Source organism: Erpetoichthys calabaricus, chromosome 2 (assembly GCF_900747795.2).
Source record: "Erpetoichthys calabaricus chromosome 2, fErpCal1.3, whole genome shotgun sequence".
In the NCBI taxonomy this organism is placed as follows: domain Eukaryota; kingdom Metazoa; phylum Chordata; class Cladistia; order Polypteriformes; family Polypteridae; genus Erpetoichthys; species Erpetoichthys calabaricus.
Window position 1 is genome coordinate 143,542,499 of NC_041395.2, and position 16,418 is coordinate 143,558,916.

The 16,418-nt window shown below is 37.0% G+C and overlaps 1 protein-coding gene across 2 annotated transcripts in view; it reads right to left on the reverse strand.

Annotated features, from left to right (window-relative positions):
- LOC114646412 (inactive N-acetylated-alpha-linked acidic dipeptidase-like protein 2) overlaps positions 1 to 16,418 on the reverse strand; it is a 1,943,185-nt gene that overhangs the window by 1,163,216 nt on the left and 763,551 nt on the right. The window lies entirely within an intron of this gene.

Sequence of the window (16,418 nt, forward strand, 5' to 3'; positions counted from 1 at the left end):
ACTTTTTAAACATTATAAAGATAGATATTTTCAATTTGAATTTTTAATTCAGTATTTTATAGTGTTAGTTTGTATATTGTCTCAGTCATATACCATTTGGTACAGAATTCCCAATCACAGTGCTAATGTTTCGATGCCATTATTAGGGACACTAAAGATGCCTAAGGATTGTCTTGAGCACATTTAAACCAGGAGGGGGATGAAGTACAAATAGGCCATGGTCAGAACAAGCAAAAATGAGAAAATAGAAACTTAAGGGACAATGTGAAATTGAAAGTGAAATGCAGAAATGAGATTGTAACTAAAACATAAATCTTACCATTAAGGCCTGGTTATTTGAAACTTAAGTATAAATAACAACAGGGAATGGTTTATCTTCTCTGAACTCTGTCTAATTACCGGTACACTAATTTTAAAACAATGCAAAGACTCCACTAACTGTAATAGCTATTGTGATATATCTTTAATGAACACTGACACAAAATTATTGATTAAGCTACTGACACGATGACTACAGCTGACAATATATGTTAATCCATCCTGATCCAGGAGGCCCCATATGCTCTTGCCATACATCTGACAACAAACAATGTCTCTGCCAAATGCTATTCTTGCATTGAATGCTGAAAAAGGCTTTTGAACAAATGAGATGGAAATTTTTGGTAGGAGGTCCTGAGGGCTATTGGCCTAGATCACGGGTGTCGAACTCCAGTCCTGGAGGGCCGCAGTAGCTGCAGGTTTTCATTCTAACCATCTTCTTCATTAGTGACCAGTTTTTGCTGCTAATTAACTGGACTCATGCCCCTTAGTTGTTTCTTTTTCCTTAATTAGCAGCCAAACAGTAATGAGACGCAAAACAAGCTGCCACCTGACCATCTTACCTGTGCCCATCACACATTATCTAAAAATAAAGAAAGGTGATGGTCTTGGTAAGGTTGATTGCTCAGGTCACCAAAACATTTTGACCGTGTTCTTAGAAAAAACAGAAAAATCAACAGTTTTGGAAATGTCTGCTGTGGCAGAAAGAGAGCAGCAACAAGCCATTCAATTAAATAACGGGTTTAATTAACAGCAAGAATCAGCTTCTCATTAAGAGATTGGTTGGAGTGAAATTGGATTACTGGTCATCTGTTAGCTCGTTTCACATTTCATTTCAGCTGCCATTTAATGAAGAAAGGAATACATTTAGGGGACTGAATCTTTAAAATCAGAGCTATTAAAATGAAGGGAAAAGAAGTTAATTAGCAGTGAAAACTGGTCATTGATTAGGAAAAGGGTCAGAATGAAAACCTGCAGCCACTGCGGCCCTCCCGGCCCGGAGTTCGACACCCCTGGCCTAGATGATAATTTGATTACTTTGATCAAAACTATTTACTCCTCACCATCGGCCCAAATTCTAACTAATTCCAGTGTTTTGTGGCCACTACAAATTTCCAAAGGTGTTAGGCAGTGTTGTCCTTTAATCCCCTTTACTTTTCAATCTATCATTCAAGCTTCTTGCAGCTGTTTTATGGGCACACAAGTTGATCACGTCAGTTGTTTTGCATGGCTCCTCCATCAAAATATCTTTATTTGCAGATGGTATATTACTTTTTTGTGGTAATGCTCCATCTGAACTTACTTACAGGGTATATCTTAAGTATACTTAATGGCTATAAATCTTTGTCAACAAATAATATCAATTGGGCAAAACCTCCACCTAAACTCTTCATGCCAGAATTGTATATTTCCTATCTCCATTCTGATGGTCATTTAAATGTATTATGTAGGCACTATCATTTATTATTCCTTATCATACATAGTTACATCTGACTATCTGCAGATTTTTGAAAAGTGCAGAAATCTCTTGCATTCTATTCACTTCTTCCCCTGTCATTGAAATCGTAGTTGGTAGTTATTAAAATTAACATTTTACCTCAGTTTAACTTTTTAAGTGCAATACTGCCTTATTCACCACTTATAAATTGTTGGCCTAATGTTAAGTCGCTGCTGTCCCACATTTTATGAAATAAAAATAAATCTACCATAATATTCTGACTAGGAATAGGACTGATGGCAGATTCTCTCTGCCTAATCTAGAGAATTCCCATTGGATTTTTACTTCAAGACCAATCTGGACCTGGCTTGCTCATCCTGACTATCCCCCACTATGTTATTGAATTCAGCATTGTATTGTAAAGAGTAAAAACAGCTTGGCTCTTGCTATTTATAACATTTTCTCACCCTAGTCTTTCATAATTAAGCTTCATGCACTGGTGGCAATCACATTTCCTATCTTCTTCTTCATGTGGCAATTCAGAATGTGAGGCTGCAGTGAAACAGGCTTTGTTGTGTCAGCAGGCTGATGAGGATTTGAGAGCGTACTGGAACATGAACGAAAAACAGACTAGGACCAACATTGCTCACCCCTGCTTTAAATAATTACATCATACTAACTGTATCCCATGTCTTATGTCTCTTTTTGAGGAAGAGAGTGAGCATTTTAACAATGCAAGCTTTACTGATCAATAATGTGTGTTGTGGTGAAACTTTGAAGGCAATAAATAAAATGGCATTGTTGAAAAGACACATTTGTTACAAAACCATATTGGATATTAGAAAGGGTCAGAGAGAATGTGACTAAATTAAGTGCTTTCTAAGTAAGATTAACAGTGAAGGCAAGCAACCAACACTTTCATCATCAGCATATAATTAACAAAATTAAGATAATATGATACAAAATGGCCTTAATGAAATAATACACTTATATTTAGCTCTAAGTATACTTATAACAGTATACTTAGACAGTATAACAGTATACTTGGATACTGTTCTCCAGGTGGTGTTTCTTAGTGTCGCATTAATGTCACAATAAGTGATGCTCTGGAGCACGTCCCTAGCTATGGCTTATGCAATGCAGCAGCAAATTTGAGAAAACTGTGGCACTCATATGGAAAACCAAGATGGTGTTACAGCAAACCAAAATAACATAATGATGAATAATCATAACTTTTTCCCTAAAGATAAAAATGAGAAACTAATAACACAATTGTGTTCTCTGACCTTGAAAACTTTCAGACATTCACAAAATACCACCAGAAGAAATGTATTTAACATACATAATATAATCATAACACAATTTAGGTTATAAAATAATACATTTATGCTGACTTTATCATGACTTTCAGATTAATTGTACAACATGAACTGTTTTCATTAATAAGTTGTATATGCATATCTAGGTACTGCTGAAATTCTTGATACTATAGGAACTGTATATGGTCACTCTGGGATGAAACGTCACTTTGGAATGACAGTGACTATAAAATAAGATACATAATATCAGGATTAGTCACTTGATTGATTACTAAAACTTTATCAGATTGCATATTATGATTACAGCTATCAACAGAAAACATTTTTAAAGGTTCACACGGTCCAACGGTAAAAAGAAAATCAATTGTAATATAAGAAATGACCATTGAACACCACATATCAGGTTGTCTAATTTAATAAAGTGTTTCACAGTTAAGTTTCTGTGGTGAACGTTAATAGCTAATATTCATTTCAAGCAATTTTTAAATCACAGGTCACTTCTCTATGGTTCTAGATCGCCTACATCCAATTGTCAGCCAAGCCACATTCTGTGTGGAGTCTATACATTCCCTTCATGTTTGCTTTCTGAAATGGACTCAGTAGGTGTCAAAACAGATGAATAAAGTTATAATGTGGTATATTGTTAGACAGCAAATCTACAAAAGCAAAAGAATATACAGTACAGCATACTTTGAATGCTTACCACTAAGGGCAATGTTATTGTTTTCATACAGTATTAAAAAAAAATTATATTTCAGACAAATTGTCTTGTAATATTGGGAAGTGTTTAACAAGAAAAATGCTTAAGTCATTATGAGACAGTGATATTTAAAGACCAATGGCTCAAAAATTAAGTCTTAATGATTTTTAATCCATCTGAAAGCATCTTAAAATTACTTGCTCAGTCAATGAAAGATCCTGCTTCAAGTAATTAGATTCTTTTCTATTGTCCATTTCATCAGTTCCCCATCATGGTAGAAATACAATGAGAATAAAAGACTTATTTGGGACTTATCTGAATTGCTTTTTAAATGTGGGAAAGCTTGAAATCTCATTTCATCAGAAAATGTCTGGTCAGTAATTGAATAAGAAACTAATGATTATTAAAAGTTGCTCTCATTGCAGCAATTTTAAAAGCATAGTGTTCCTTTGTTTCTCTTTTTGGCCCTTAAGAGAGTAAAAATACATTGAGGTTCAAAACGATTGCATACTTTCAAGCACAAAAAGATAGATAGATAGATAGATAGATAGATAGATAGATAGATAGATAGATACTTTAATAATAATAATAATTCATTACATTTATATAGCACTTTTCTCAGTACTCAAAGCGCTATCCACACAGGGAGGAACCGGGAAGTGAACCCACAATCTTCTTACTGCAAAGCAGCAGCACTACCACTGCACCACCTGTGAGGACTTAATTATTAATCCCAAGGGGAAATTCACATACTCCAGCAGCAGCATACTGATAAAGAAACAATATTACATTAAAGAGAGATAAAAATGTAGGTAAAACAGACAATAACTTTGTATAATGTTATCGTTTACCCCCTCAGTTGGAATTGAAGAGTCGCATAGTGTGGGGGAGGAACGATCTTCTCAGTCTGTCAGTGGAGCAGGACATTGACAACAGTCTGTCGCTGAAGCTGCTCTTCTGTCTGGAGATGATACTGTTCAGTGGATGTAGTGGATTCTCCATGATTGACAGGAGCCTGCTTAGCGCCTGTCACTCTGCCACAGATGTCAAACTGTCCAGCTTCATGCCTACAATACAGCATTCCTTCCTCACCAGTTTGTCCAGGCGTGAGGCATAATTCTTCTTTATGCTGCATCCCCAGCACACCACTGCGTAGAAGATGGCACTCGCCACAACCGTCTGATAGAACATCTGCAGCATCTTATTGCAGATGTTGAAGGACGCCAGCCTTCTAAGGAATCATAGTTGGCTCTGTCCTTTCTTGCACAGAGCATCAGTATTGGCAGTATCATTGCTTGCATACTAAAGTGTCAGCAGGCACTTTTCGTGGCATTCCACATATTTTTTGAGCATGCCCTGTGCGCTCTACTTGTGACTTTACGCTGTAGGAAGAAAGTAAATAAATAAAGGTAAATCGCGTCATAAAATGATTTCTTCAAAACGTCACATATATTTGTCTTTCTTTTTTTAAAATGTGCGTTGATCCACCGTCAGTATGTTGTAGCACACAGCAACTGGCCACCTGCATGTTCTTGCGCGCACTGAATAAGAGACAAATATATGTGACGTTTTGAAGAAATCATTTTATGACGCGAATAGTACCAATCAGAAAACATCGTCACAGTAATGCAATATTATTTGAAAACGAACAGCGTCAGATCGGGTTTGAATTTATGCTGGCGCTATTACTTAGAGTCAGAACAGGAGCTTGTTCAGTGCGCGCAAGAACATGCAGGTGGCCCGTTGCTGTGCCTGCTGACAATTTAGTACGCAAGCAATGATAAGAGAATGCAGGTAGACTTCTTTCTGGGGCACATACACCGTCCAGATCTAAACACTAGCGTGTAGAGTCGCTTGCGTTCTACATCGGAGCATTGCTTTCAAATGTTATTTACCTATTTACCTTTATTTATTTACTTACTTCTTACAGCGTAAAGTCACAAGTAAAATGCAGAGCTTCCCATATACATATACAAAGTACAGCGATGGCAAAAGTGCGATGTGCATTCTTGCTCCGATGTAGAAGGGTCATCACGATCTGAGTTTACTTCTGTTATAGCGCGTCTTTATGTGAAAACAGCAGCGTCAAATGCGCGGGGGGGGGGCTTGCGTGTTTGGGCTTGTGAACGCAGCTGAGATAATAATAAAACTGAATAATAATAAAAAAAAAACCAAAGCTAACCTTTAGAAGTATCATACATTACACCAGCTGTTAAAGGCTGAAATCAAATGTATGTTTTTATTCGAAAATAGTAAGAATAAGAACAGTTCACTTCTCAAAACGGAGTCGTGCGGGATCGAACTCGTGACCTTTTGATTCCCAGTCAGCAGCTGATACTATTGCGCCTCGGAGGCAGTCGTAGTAAATGCGTGTCAATGTCGCCTGCTAAGGAGGCTTTTTTCTGCAGTTATATTTTTGAATAAAAGCGCACTTATTCTGTTATATTTGTACCTTTTGTGAAAGTGTTTCTTTGATATTTGGGCTTCAGGCTTCATACATTATATAGTTTATGTCTACATTTTGTCATTTACTACTACAATATGAAAAACATTTCTGTTTTAAAAATGTGTTTACACAGATTACTGTAGAAATGGAACACACATGACATGCATGTGTTCCAAATAACGATCTATTATTTCCACTCTAAAACTCCACTTCACTCCCAGATAATTAATCTACTCCAAGGTGAGAGTGGGTTAGGATGGTCAAACCTGTTAAAGAAGTTGTTCATCTGGTTTGCTCTCTCTACGTCTCTCTCGATGGTGGCACCCCGCTTCGAGCTGCAGCCAGTGATGATCTTCATCCCATCCCACACTTCCTTCATGCTGTTATTCTGCAACTTCTACTCCAGCTTTTTCCTGTACTGCTCCTTCGCCGCCCTGAGCTGGACTCGGAGCTCCTTCTGCACGCGCTTGAACTAATGCTGATTACCGCCTTTAAAAGCCCTTTTCTTCTGGTTCAAAAGGCCCTTGATGTCACTTGTAATCCGTGGCTTGTTAGCATAGCAGCGTACAGTTCTTATGGGAACTACAATGTCCATACAGAAGTTGATGTAGTCAGTAGTGCAGTCAAGAACCTCCTCAATGTTCTCACTATATGATCCTTACAGGATATCCCAGTCCAGAGTTCCAAAGCAGAGCCTGCTCTGCCTCAGGGGACCACTTCCTGAATGAACATGTGTTTGTAGGTAGCTCCCTCACCCTTGGTTTGTAGTGAGGCTGAAGCAGAACCAGGTTAAGATCTGCTTTCCCAAGCGCAGGCAGCAGGGTGGCGCTGTATGCATCTTTAACGTTTGCATACAGTAGATCAATAGTTCTATTTCCCCGGGTGTTACAATCCACATACTGGGAGAATGCAGGTAATGTTTTGTCCAGCGTCACATGGTTAAAGTCTCCAGCGATTAGCACAAGCGCCTCTGGGTGCTGCATTTGCAGTTTAACAACATCAGATTGTATGATGTCACCCGCTATCTCTATAGTAGTTCAGCTATTTGACTTACTTATTTTTTAACCTGCTTCTTCTAATTCAGGAATGTTGGAAGCTGATGTCCATCCATGCGACATTTGATGCAGGGCAGTAATCAAGAGCACACTAACGTAGAAACACACATTCACTAATATAATTCAGAGCTACCAGTCAATGATCTTCAACTGCCTTAGCTAATGACTGGAAACCAACAGCTGTAGGAGAGAAGCCTTGTGGAAACCAGGAGAGCGCGACATTCAACCCCAGAAGTACAAATCTGTGAGTTGATCTTGCTAATCTCCACACTATGTAGCTTTAAATAAATAAAAAATACAGTAGCATATCTGTTTCTATACATTAATATATTGTTTTAATCCTGAATTGGACAGTAGCCATTGGAAACATGTTATTTGAGGTAGACTAAGAATCCTTTAATCACTGTTCTGAAGTTGAGGAAGTTAAAAAGGTAGGAAAAGTTAATAAATTACTTTACAGTAGGGTAAACAGCAATGCACATTACATTACAATTATTTTCTTTTAAGTAAATTAATTTATATATACTCATGAAACATAAAAAATCAGTATCTTATATTAAAATTTTCAGCAGTAAAATATGACTAGAACTGAATTTGGAAGGGCACATGCTGGTAATTTACAAGAAGATGTACACACATATGGTTCATGCCACCCTGGGACTTTGGGTTAATTTGTTTTTCAAAAGTGTTGGTGGTAAATGCAATTTAAACTTCAGTTTCATGCTCAGAGCCCATTATTTAATATTGTCTATCATCTTTTAACATGAAAATGATCACAGTAAATACTGTCTTTGACGAAATGATAGTAATACATAAATAATCTTTATTATAAATGAAAAAGAAAGAGTTGCTATTAGTTAGAGAGTGGCAATTCTGTAAAAGGTCATGTGGGCGTAAAATGAAATGAAAAAAGTAAATAAAAAAAAATGTCCTAATGCATTAGTATTTAAACTCCTGCTGATATTTCACATTTGAGGCTAAACTATGAAAAAGTTTAATCTAATATAAAAGCAACTTATTTTTTCAAAGAATAACGGTAACTAGCACATTGTAGAAATGTCTTTCTAGTTCACTGTCAAGAAAGTTGCTAACAACAGAACTAGTTTCACTGGAAAAAAATTAACAAAGAAGACTGAATATAGGTAACACATTAAATAGATAATAAACCATAAATTGTTACATTTTAGTTACATTTTATCAGCAAAATTAAACATTAAAATGTTTAGAATCTTCTTTAGATAAAGTTTGCATAAAACTTTTTTTTGCACTATTTCCAACCTTTATATTGACAAACACACATTCACAGGGGCATTCTCAGGGCTTGTGCACCACTTGTTATAACCCTCCGGGACGTGAGAGGGCACTGTCATTCACATCTTCCTCTATTTAATGTGGAGATCAGAGGATCTAAGAATTGATGATCTAGGAAACCACACCCACTTTTGCATGAAGTTCCACCCCTTCCAGGAAAGAAGCCTCATAATGACTAGAACTACCACTGAAGATCAGTCTTGTTAATGGACTCACATATGGAAAGGCATTATCAGTTTGCTTTGCCAATTTCCAAGTGTACATTTATTCCATAATATTCCCAGCAACCCACTGCTCTAGCAAATATACAGTAAACTGGTAAACCATCCTCAGCAGTTTTTGCACACTTTAAAGTACCCTAGCCTTGTCAGAAAGAACAGCCTGCTCCGTTTTTTTTTTTTTTTTTTGGCACAGCATGTTTATGTTATTCAACAAATCCAGTCTACTGGTCAGGCAGACATCCGGGTATTGATTATCCGGCACCTATTCCACATCATCCCCTATAATGGTGACACTGGAAGACCACTATCAGTTTCCTTTGATTTGGTAGTCCTACTCCCCACCACACTATATGGTCATTTATTCCATGTGTTTGTGGATCTTTGCGTGAAGTAAAACTTTATAATATATGTGTGAAATCTGCCCTTAAGTTTTAAATACGGTACATCTTTACATTTTACCAGAAACCAGATTTAAACCACTTTAGTAATATAAAGAATCTATTCATTCATAAACTGCCTTCTAATCCACCTATTCCAAATTTCGATGTGTGAAGAGCAGGAGCCTTACAGACACAACTGGCTGCAAGGAAGGAACCAAACTTGGATAGGCCATCAGTCCCCAAGAAGGATCACTAATGTACACAAATCTTATCATTCAAATCTGGGTGACAACTGGTCCAGCTTTGAGTTGCTGAAGGAAAAAAGCCAATAGAAATATTCACATGAAAACAAATGTAAGACATCAGCTCCACACAGAGAGTGGAAACACTAGGATTTGTCCTATAATCACATACAGTGTGTAGAACAGAATAATGGCAGATTTGGTTTAGGAGACTAATTGGTTAACTAGTGATCCTGTGCTGTGGAATTTAAGTTAAAGAACATAAAAATAGATACTGCAGCTAACATAAGGCAGGCAGACGTTTTCTTTGTCAAAAATTACATAAAAGCTGACTGCTCATTTTCATTTTTTAACAGTTTTGTTACTTCACTGGCTATACAGACTTTATTTTGTTTTTTACTAGCAACACATCCTTTTCATTGTGCAGGTATTTATTGTAACAATAAAATGAACTGACCAGAATTTAAAGGATCTGTAATAATTATTCCATCACTGACACAATTTTTGTTCATGGCTGAACATTCATTTTAGTGTAATTAGTAAGTGTTTCAGTAATTCAAATTGTTATACTAGTACTGGTAAACAAGTCTGATTCTCTGATACTTTTATGAGTGTTTTTAGTTTCAAACAATGAAAAGATATATATAATAAGAATAGTAAAACAAAAAGCATAACCACGTTTCCTATTTTCTGCTGAATTTTAATAGACGCAACATGTACTGAAATTGTCACAAAGAGAGAGAGGCTGATCCTTTATTTGTATGTGAGTATTTTATTTATTTATTTAAAATTGCTCATTCTTGTTTGAGAAGGACTAACTGATAAATAAAATACTAATCACCATGCAGGTAATGGGAGATATTCGTGGTTCTGAAGAGTATTTCATCATTACATTAAAACACTCAGACAGAAATATTGTTACAATAATAATTTTCCAGCCCATCACTATAATGATTAAATGAATAATCACCATTTGGAAACATAATGCACAACAAATTCAAGAGAGGATTTAATCACTCTGCTTAAAAAGCATGGCACTTTCAAAGAGGCAGACTGCTGCCACATTAATCTCCCTAATGTAATCACATAGCTACTACACACTTAAGAAATTACCATGTGATAACTAACTAGCTCTGTAAGCTGTTTATTTCATGTTAAGTACGTTAGTGTATATCTTTTTAAATGTGACTGCGAAGGAGGAGATAAAGGGTTTGTTCTGTGTACTGCTTGATTGAACAGATAGTGCTCACTTCTTTAGATTTATTGTTCTTTCAGCCCTGCAAGTCACAAGTTATTTATGATGCGCTTATGCAAGTAAGCCAAGAGAACAATAAACAAAGGTCTTAAATATATTTCCATTTCATCCACACCTGGGCTTCAGAATTAAGGTCACCACATTGCAAGTAATCTTCTTCTTCTTCTTCTGCTTCTTCTTCACTGACTCTGGGCAGAATAATAAACGCAAGACCACAAACTAAATAATAAACAAATTATTTGAGTTATAAAGCACACATCATTTAAAAGGACAACCCATACTTTTAACTGAGGAGAGTGAAGTATGACCATTCCTGGAATGTGTCAAGTAATAAAGACGACAAACCGAGTGGTGTTTGGATAAATGCGCTGACTCCATTTTTGCAGAACACATGTACAGTATAATTTGATGGTCTTTTAAAATCATTCACTGTCGAAGTCAGCAATAGACTAATGAAGACAAATTTTTAAAGTAATGCCTTGTCACATTCGGATGGCCTTTACAACCAAAGTGCAGAGGTTTGTCAGCTTGTTCTTTCATCTTATCTGTGTGTCCATTTATCCATTAGCAAGCTTGCTTAATCCAGCTCAGGGTGGTAGAGACTGGAGACTATCCTGATATCACTGGGTACTAGGGATAGGATTGCACCCTAGAAATTTTTACACAAAGGCCAAAATCATGCACACAGTGTCCATTTACATCTGGAAAAATGCAAGTACCAAGAGAAAAAACTCACACATACACATGAAAATTATGGCAGGATTTGAACCCACGTAAGTGGAGCTGTGAGGCAGAGCTAACCATCGTGCCACCTTGCTGTTCACTTCAACCCATCCAAAGAGTTATGAATTCACTGAGGTACAGTTTAAACAGCATGGCAAAAATTACTATTTGTATTAACAGTGAAACATAAAGCTAAAATATTTGATATTTTATTTCTCACTTGGAAACTATTTATTCTTATTACCTTTATATAAGAATACAATAGTTAAAGCCAGGGAAATCAAAGAAACAGGAAAACACCTAATGAGAATGATTTGGAGATATTCACGCACACAGAAGAAAGCACTGCATGGAGCTCATGTGCAGCGTATGACATGCTAGTATGTGCCATATCAAAACTTTATTTTGTAGTGGTTTAGCATTGAAAATAACAGCAAAGCAATAAAGAATGCAAGCACTGTCAATCATACAGAGAATCGAGAAAGAGGTTCCAGCAAAGCCAGATACATACATGTATATAAATAACTGTGAGTAGAGGAGCAGAAGATTGTGGATTTATAAGGCTGAGAAATCTCAGTCTAACTGCTGAAACAGTGAAGTTAATCAGGTACACAATATTATAAAATTAGTAATGAGGGAGTCTTGTGGTGACTGTAACAGTTAAAGGTTATGAGTAGAAATCATTAATTAGACTGTTATAGAATTTTACTAAACTTCTAATTTTTTGTGAAAATTTCAAATTGGGCAGCATGGAGTAGTTAGCACTGTTTCCTTACAGTTCCAAGAGACTGGATTAAAATTTCATTCCCATTCACTGACTGTTCAGAGTTTACATATTACATGTTTACATGGGTTTTTGTCAACTCAGATTTTTGCCCCACATACAGAAAAAAGCAGGTGTTAGGTTAATGACAAACTACAGCAGTCTGTTTGTGAAAGAACGTGTGTCTGTGTCCTGCAAGAACTACAGTTCATCCTTCGCACCCAGTGCTTTCAGAATTGGTTACAGCTGGACCATACATGTGTCTGTGGTGAAATCCATCTTTCCTCAAATTTATTCAATTGACCTAATCTAAATATGTGGATCAAATGGAGTCAAAGCTTACCTTAGTAACTGCAGGCAGGAACTAACACTGGGGTCATTAAATTCATTCTGTTTTTACATTTGTAAAATCATTTTATATATTACTAGCCACATTAGGCAACAGAATACCTTTAGAAATGTTTAAAATCTCTTGCCCAATGTGATGTGTACCCTCAGTGCCTTTCCCCTGTATATATGTGACTGAAACTATCTTGACTGGCGCTTCCTCTGTTTAGTGTGTTTTCTTAAAGCTCACAATCGGAGTGTGTCATTTCGAGGCACGTTGCTCACCTCCTGTTTGCTTTTATACTTCCCATCTTCGAAGGTGACTCCCAGCATGCCTCCTACACCTTACTCCTTCTTTAGTGTCTCACACTTGCAATTTCACCAGTTGCAAACTGACTGATCACACCATAGCCAAACTGACTGATTAGACTGCTATGAGGAACAGGGCACACACACAATCCTTAGTGTTTTATTAAATAGTAGATTAGGCAAGTACACCCATCCATTCCTTGACCTGCTTAACCAGTTCAAGGTAATGGGAAGCTGGAAATGATCCCAGCAGCACTAGGTGCAAAATGAACACCAATACCAATTACGGCAGGAGTCCATTGGAGCAGTCAGGCCAGTAAAATTCAAGGTAAATTTTAATTTGATTTGATTACCTACATAATGACATTTTTCTTTAATATAGTTTAGATTTTCAGGTAATACTATTTTGACACATATTCAATAGGCCTTTCCTTTAAATACATTTTGGCAGCATTAATAATACTGTAGTATACTGTAAACATTTCTTTCTATCTCTGAATTCACTGTGCAACCATGCTATGCAAGGAGTATTATCTAACTTAGTTATACATTAACAAATGAATTAGAAATATAATGTCAAACAGATTATTAAATTAAATAATGACTTCATTTAAACTATTTTGAGTTTGTTTTTGAAAAAAAAAAAGTTTAATATGTATCCAGATACTATGTGGAAGAGCTATTATAGTTAAAAATAGAATGCATAATTTAAATGAATAAATGCGTATGAAATGTTTTCAGCCATTAGCTTATTTCTTCACATACTAAAAAAATGACAAAAACGTTGTTCACTAATTAGTCTAGATTATAATTAATTCGGTCAACATTAAATACTTAAATTATCCTTGTATTAAATTATGATTCAATTACAGCTAAAGGCCTTTGCAATTAATAAAAGTGAAAAAGAAAAAGGAAAATAACATGTACCTTTCACAAGCAGATTTTTTGTTAATTATTGTTTTTTTCTATGTGTTACTGGCAAGTGCATAATTCTGACTCAAAGGGCATTTGATTAATCATGTTATATAGTTTTAAAATAGCCTTTACTAAGCTGTACACTTGTCTAAAGACAAACATACTCTTCAAATTCAGTGTTCCTGTTACTATACTGATTTCCTCAGTCTTTGAGTACAGCAAACTAGTGTTTATAGGTGTCAGTCTAGATCAATGACATAAACATCTGTAAGGATAAGCAATTTAAATGTTTCTTTTCTATATATAGCTAAAGCAAGCTGTTACTTAAAACAGTATTCATGTCCTGCCATTGCGCATGAATGTGGAACTGGATTTACAAATAAGAAAGGAAAAAAATGTTTTTTTACAATACAGAACTTATATTGAATTTCATAGAGAAACAGTGTATACAGTTCGGCATACTATATGAATACTATACCTCAGCTATTCCCAAGGAGTTATATTGTGAAAGGAAAATGCTCTTCTTACAGTTCTCTACACCTAGAATAATATATTTATATATTAAAATAAAAAAAAAGTAGGTTGTCTCTACAAGGATGTTAGACAAGCTGAGAGGATGTGATCAACAGACTTTGAGGCTGGGCTGACTTGGAGAAGATACCGCAAGCCATACTCTTCTTTCTCATTAGGTCTTCATATGACACCCTCCCAAGTCCCAGCAACATGAAGTGCTATGCCCCAAATGTGAGTCTTTGACTGACATATCCTGTCTAGCTGCTAAAGCACATTGTTAAAAGGCTGGCACATGTGGCAGCAGAATGAAGTTCTGTGGAGGCTAGTGGAGATTCTGCAGACAAGCAGAATATAAGCAAATAAAAGGGAGCACCTCACAAAGAAATGACTGATGCAGTTCATTAAATAATGACAGGCATCACAAAGCGATGTGTTATGGTCCACAACAGTCAGAACCAATTATAATGACTGAAGTCACTATCCCGGGGGAGAAAGGTTTAGAGAGGGTACACGACAGGAAAAGGTGGAAAATACTTAGAAGCTTGTGGCTGAGTTGAGGGAAATGAGTGGAGAAAGCAGTAATCTGCTCAGTGGGCTCTAGAGGCTTTGTAGGCATCTCCCCAGAACATGGTAGTGACAGGAACTGACCTTAGTAACCTGTAGAAAGAGCTGGCAGATGAGGAAAGAAGGAAAGCTTCTGGTTATGGTTTAGACTGAGTATATAAAAGCTGGTGGAAACAAAGCTGGTGAAGCTAGTTGTAGTACTAAAGAGATTTTTGTTGTGGTCATGAAGAACAGATAAAGCCTAGAGGAAAAAAATCCCAAGGCCAGCTGCAGTAGAAATCAGGATGACATCCCTGCCATTGCACCACCAGGAGATGCTCAGCACAAAATCTAATAGGGGTAGTTTCCAGTAGATGAACTTGCATCTTGCATGAAAGGCACTGGCAAAGGTGCAGAAGGCAATAATGCTCATTTAGTACTGCTACGTTTACATTGACAGAAAAATATGCACTCTAGAGAGGAAAAACACAGAGAGAACACAAAGTAACAAATCAACCAATAAAAATATCAAAATCCCATTGTTCCACCGAATGGTCTTAAACACTTTTAAGACAGATTTTTTCTTCTCACATGTCACCAACCCTCATTCACAACTCTAACCTCAGTTCCCCTAGTGTGCCTTCAAGCCAAACTCACCTCCTAACTCCAGATTCAACACAGAATTGTCATGAGTAACAATTAAACTTCCTTTCTGTGTCACTCTCAGCCAAGCCTGTGGTATAGCGGGTCCATAGCTCAGCAATATGTCGCTAAGTTTAAATAAATAATTGCGCCCCAAGAAGGTGCAGGTGTGTGTGAGTGCATTTTACTCTGCAGTTAATGCAGGTACTGGCTAGCCACACTGCATACACATGTGGAGGTGGTTGGATCAGTCAGCCTCCTCAATGATGCTGCAGAGGGGACGGCTCCTTGCACCAGAATCCAATTAAACAGCCATGATAAAAGGAGCCTACATAGGACAGAAGGGAATGGGATTACAGTGATCCCTCGCTATATCGCGCTTCGCCTTTCGCGGCTTCACTCCATTGCGGATTTTATATGTAAGCATATTTAAATATATATCGCAGATTTTTTGCTGGTTCGCGGATTTCTGCGGACAATGGGTCTTTAAATTTCTGGTACATGCTTCCTCAGTTGGTTTGCCCAGTTGATTTCATACAAGGGACGCTATTGGCAGATGGCTGAGAAGCTAGATTGCTTACTCTTCTCTCTCTCTTGCACTGACTTTCTCTGATCCTGACGTATGGGGATTGAGCAGGGGGGCTGTTCGCACACCTAGACGATACGGACGCTAGTCTAAAAATGCTGAAAGATTATCTTCACGTTGCTATCTTTTGTGCAGCTGCTTCCTGAAACGACATGCTGCACGGTGCTTCGCATACTTAAAAGCTCGAAGGGCACGTATTGATTTTTGACTGAAAAACAAACTCTGTCTCTCTCTATCTCTCTCTCTCTCTCTCTCCCTGCTCTTGACGGAGGGGGTGTGAGCTGCCGCCTTCAACAGCTTTGTGCCACGGTGCTTTGCATACTTAAAAGCCAAACAGCCCTATTGATTTGTTTTCTAGAGATTGTTTTCTCTATCTATGTGACATTCTGTGCTCCTGACACGCACTCCTTTG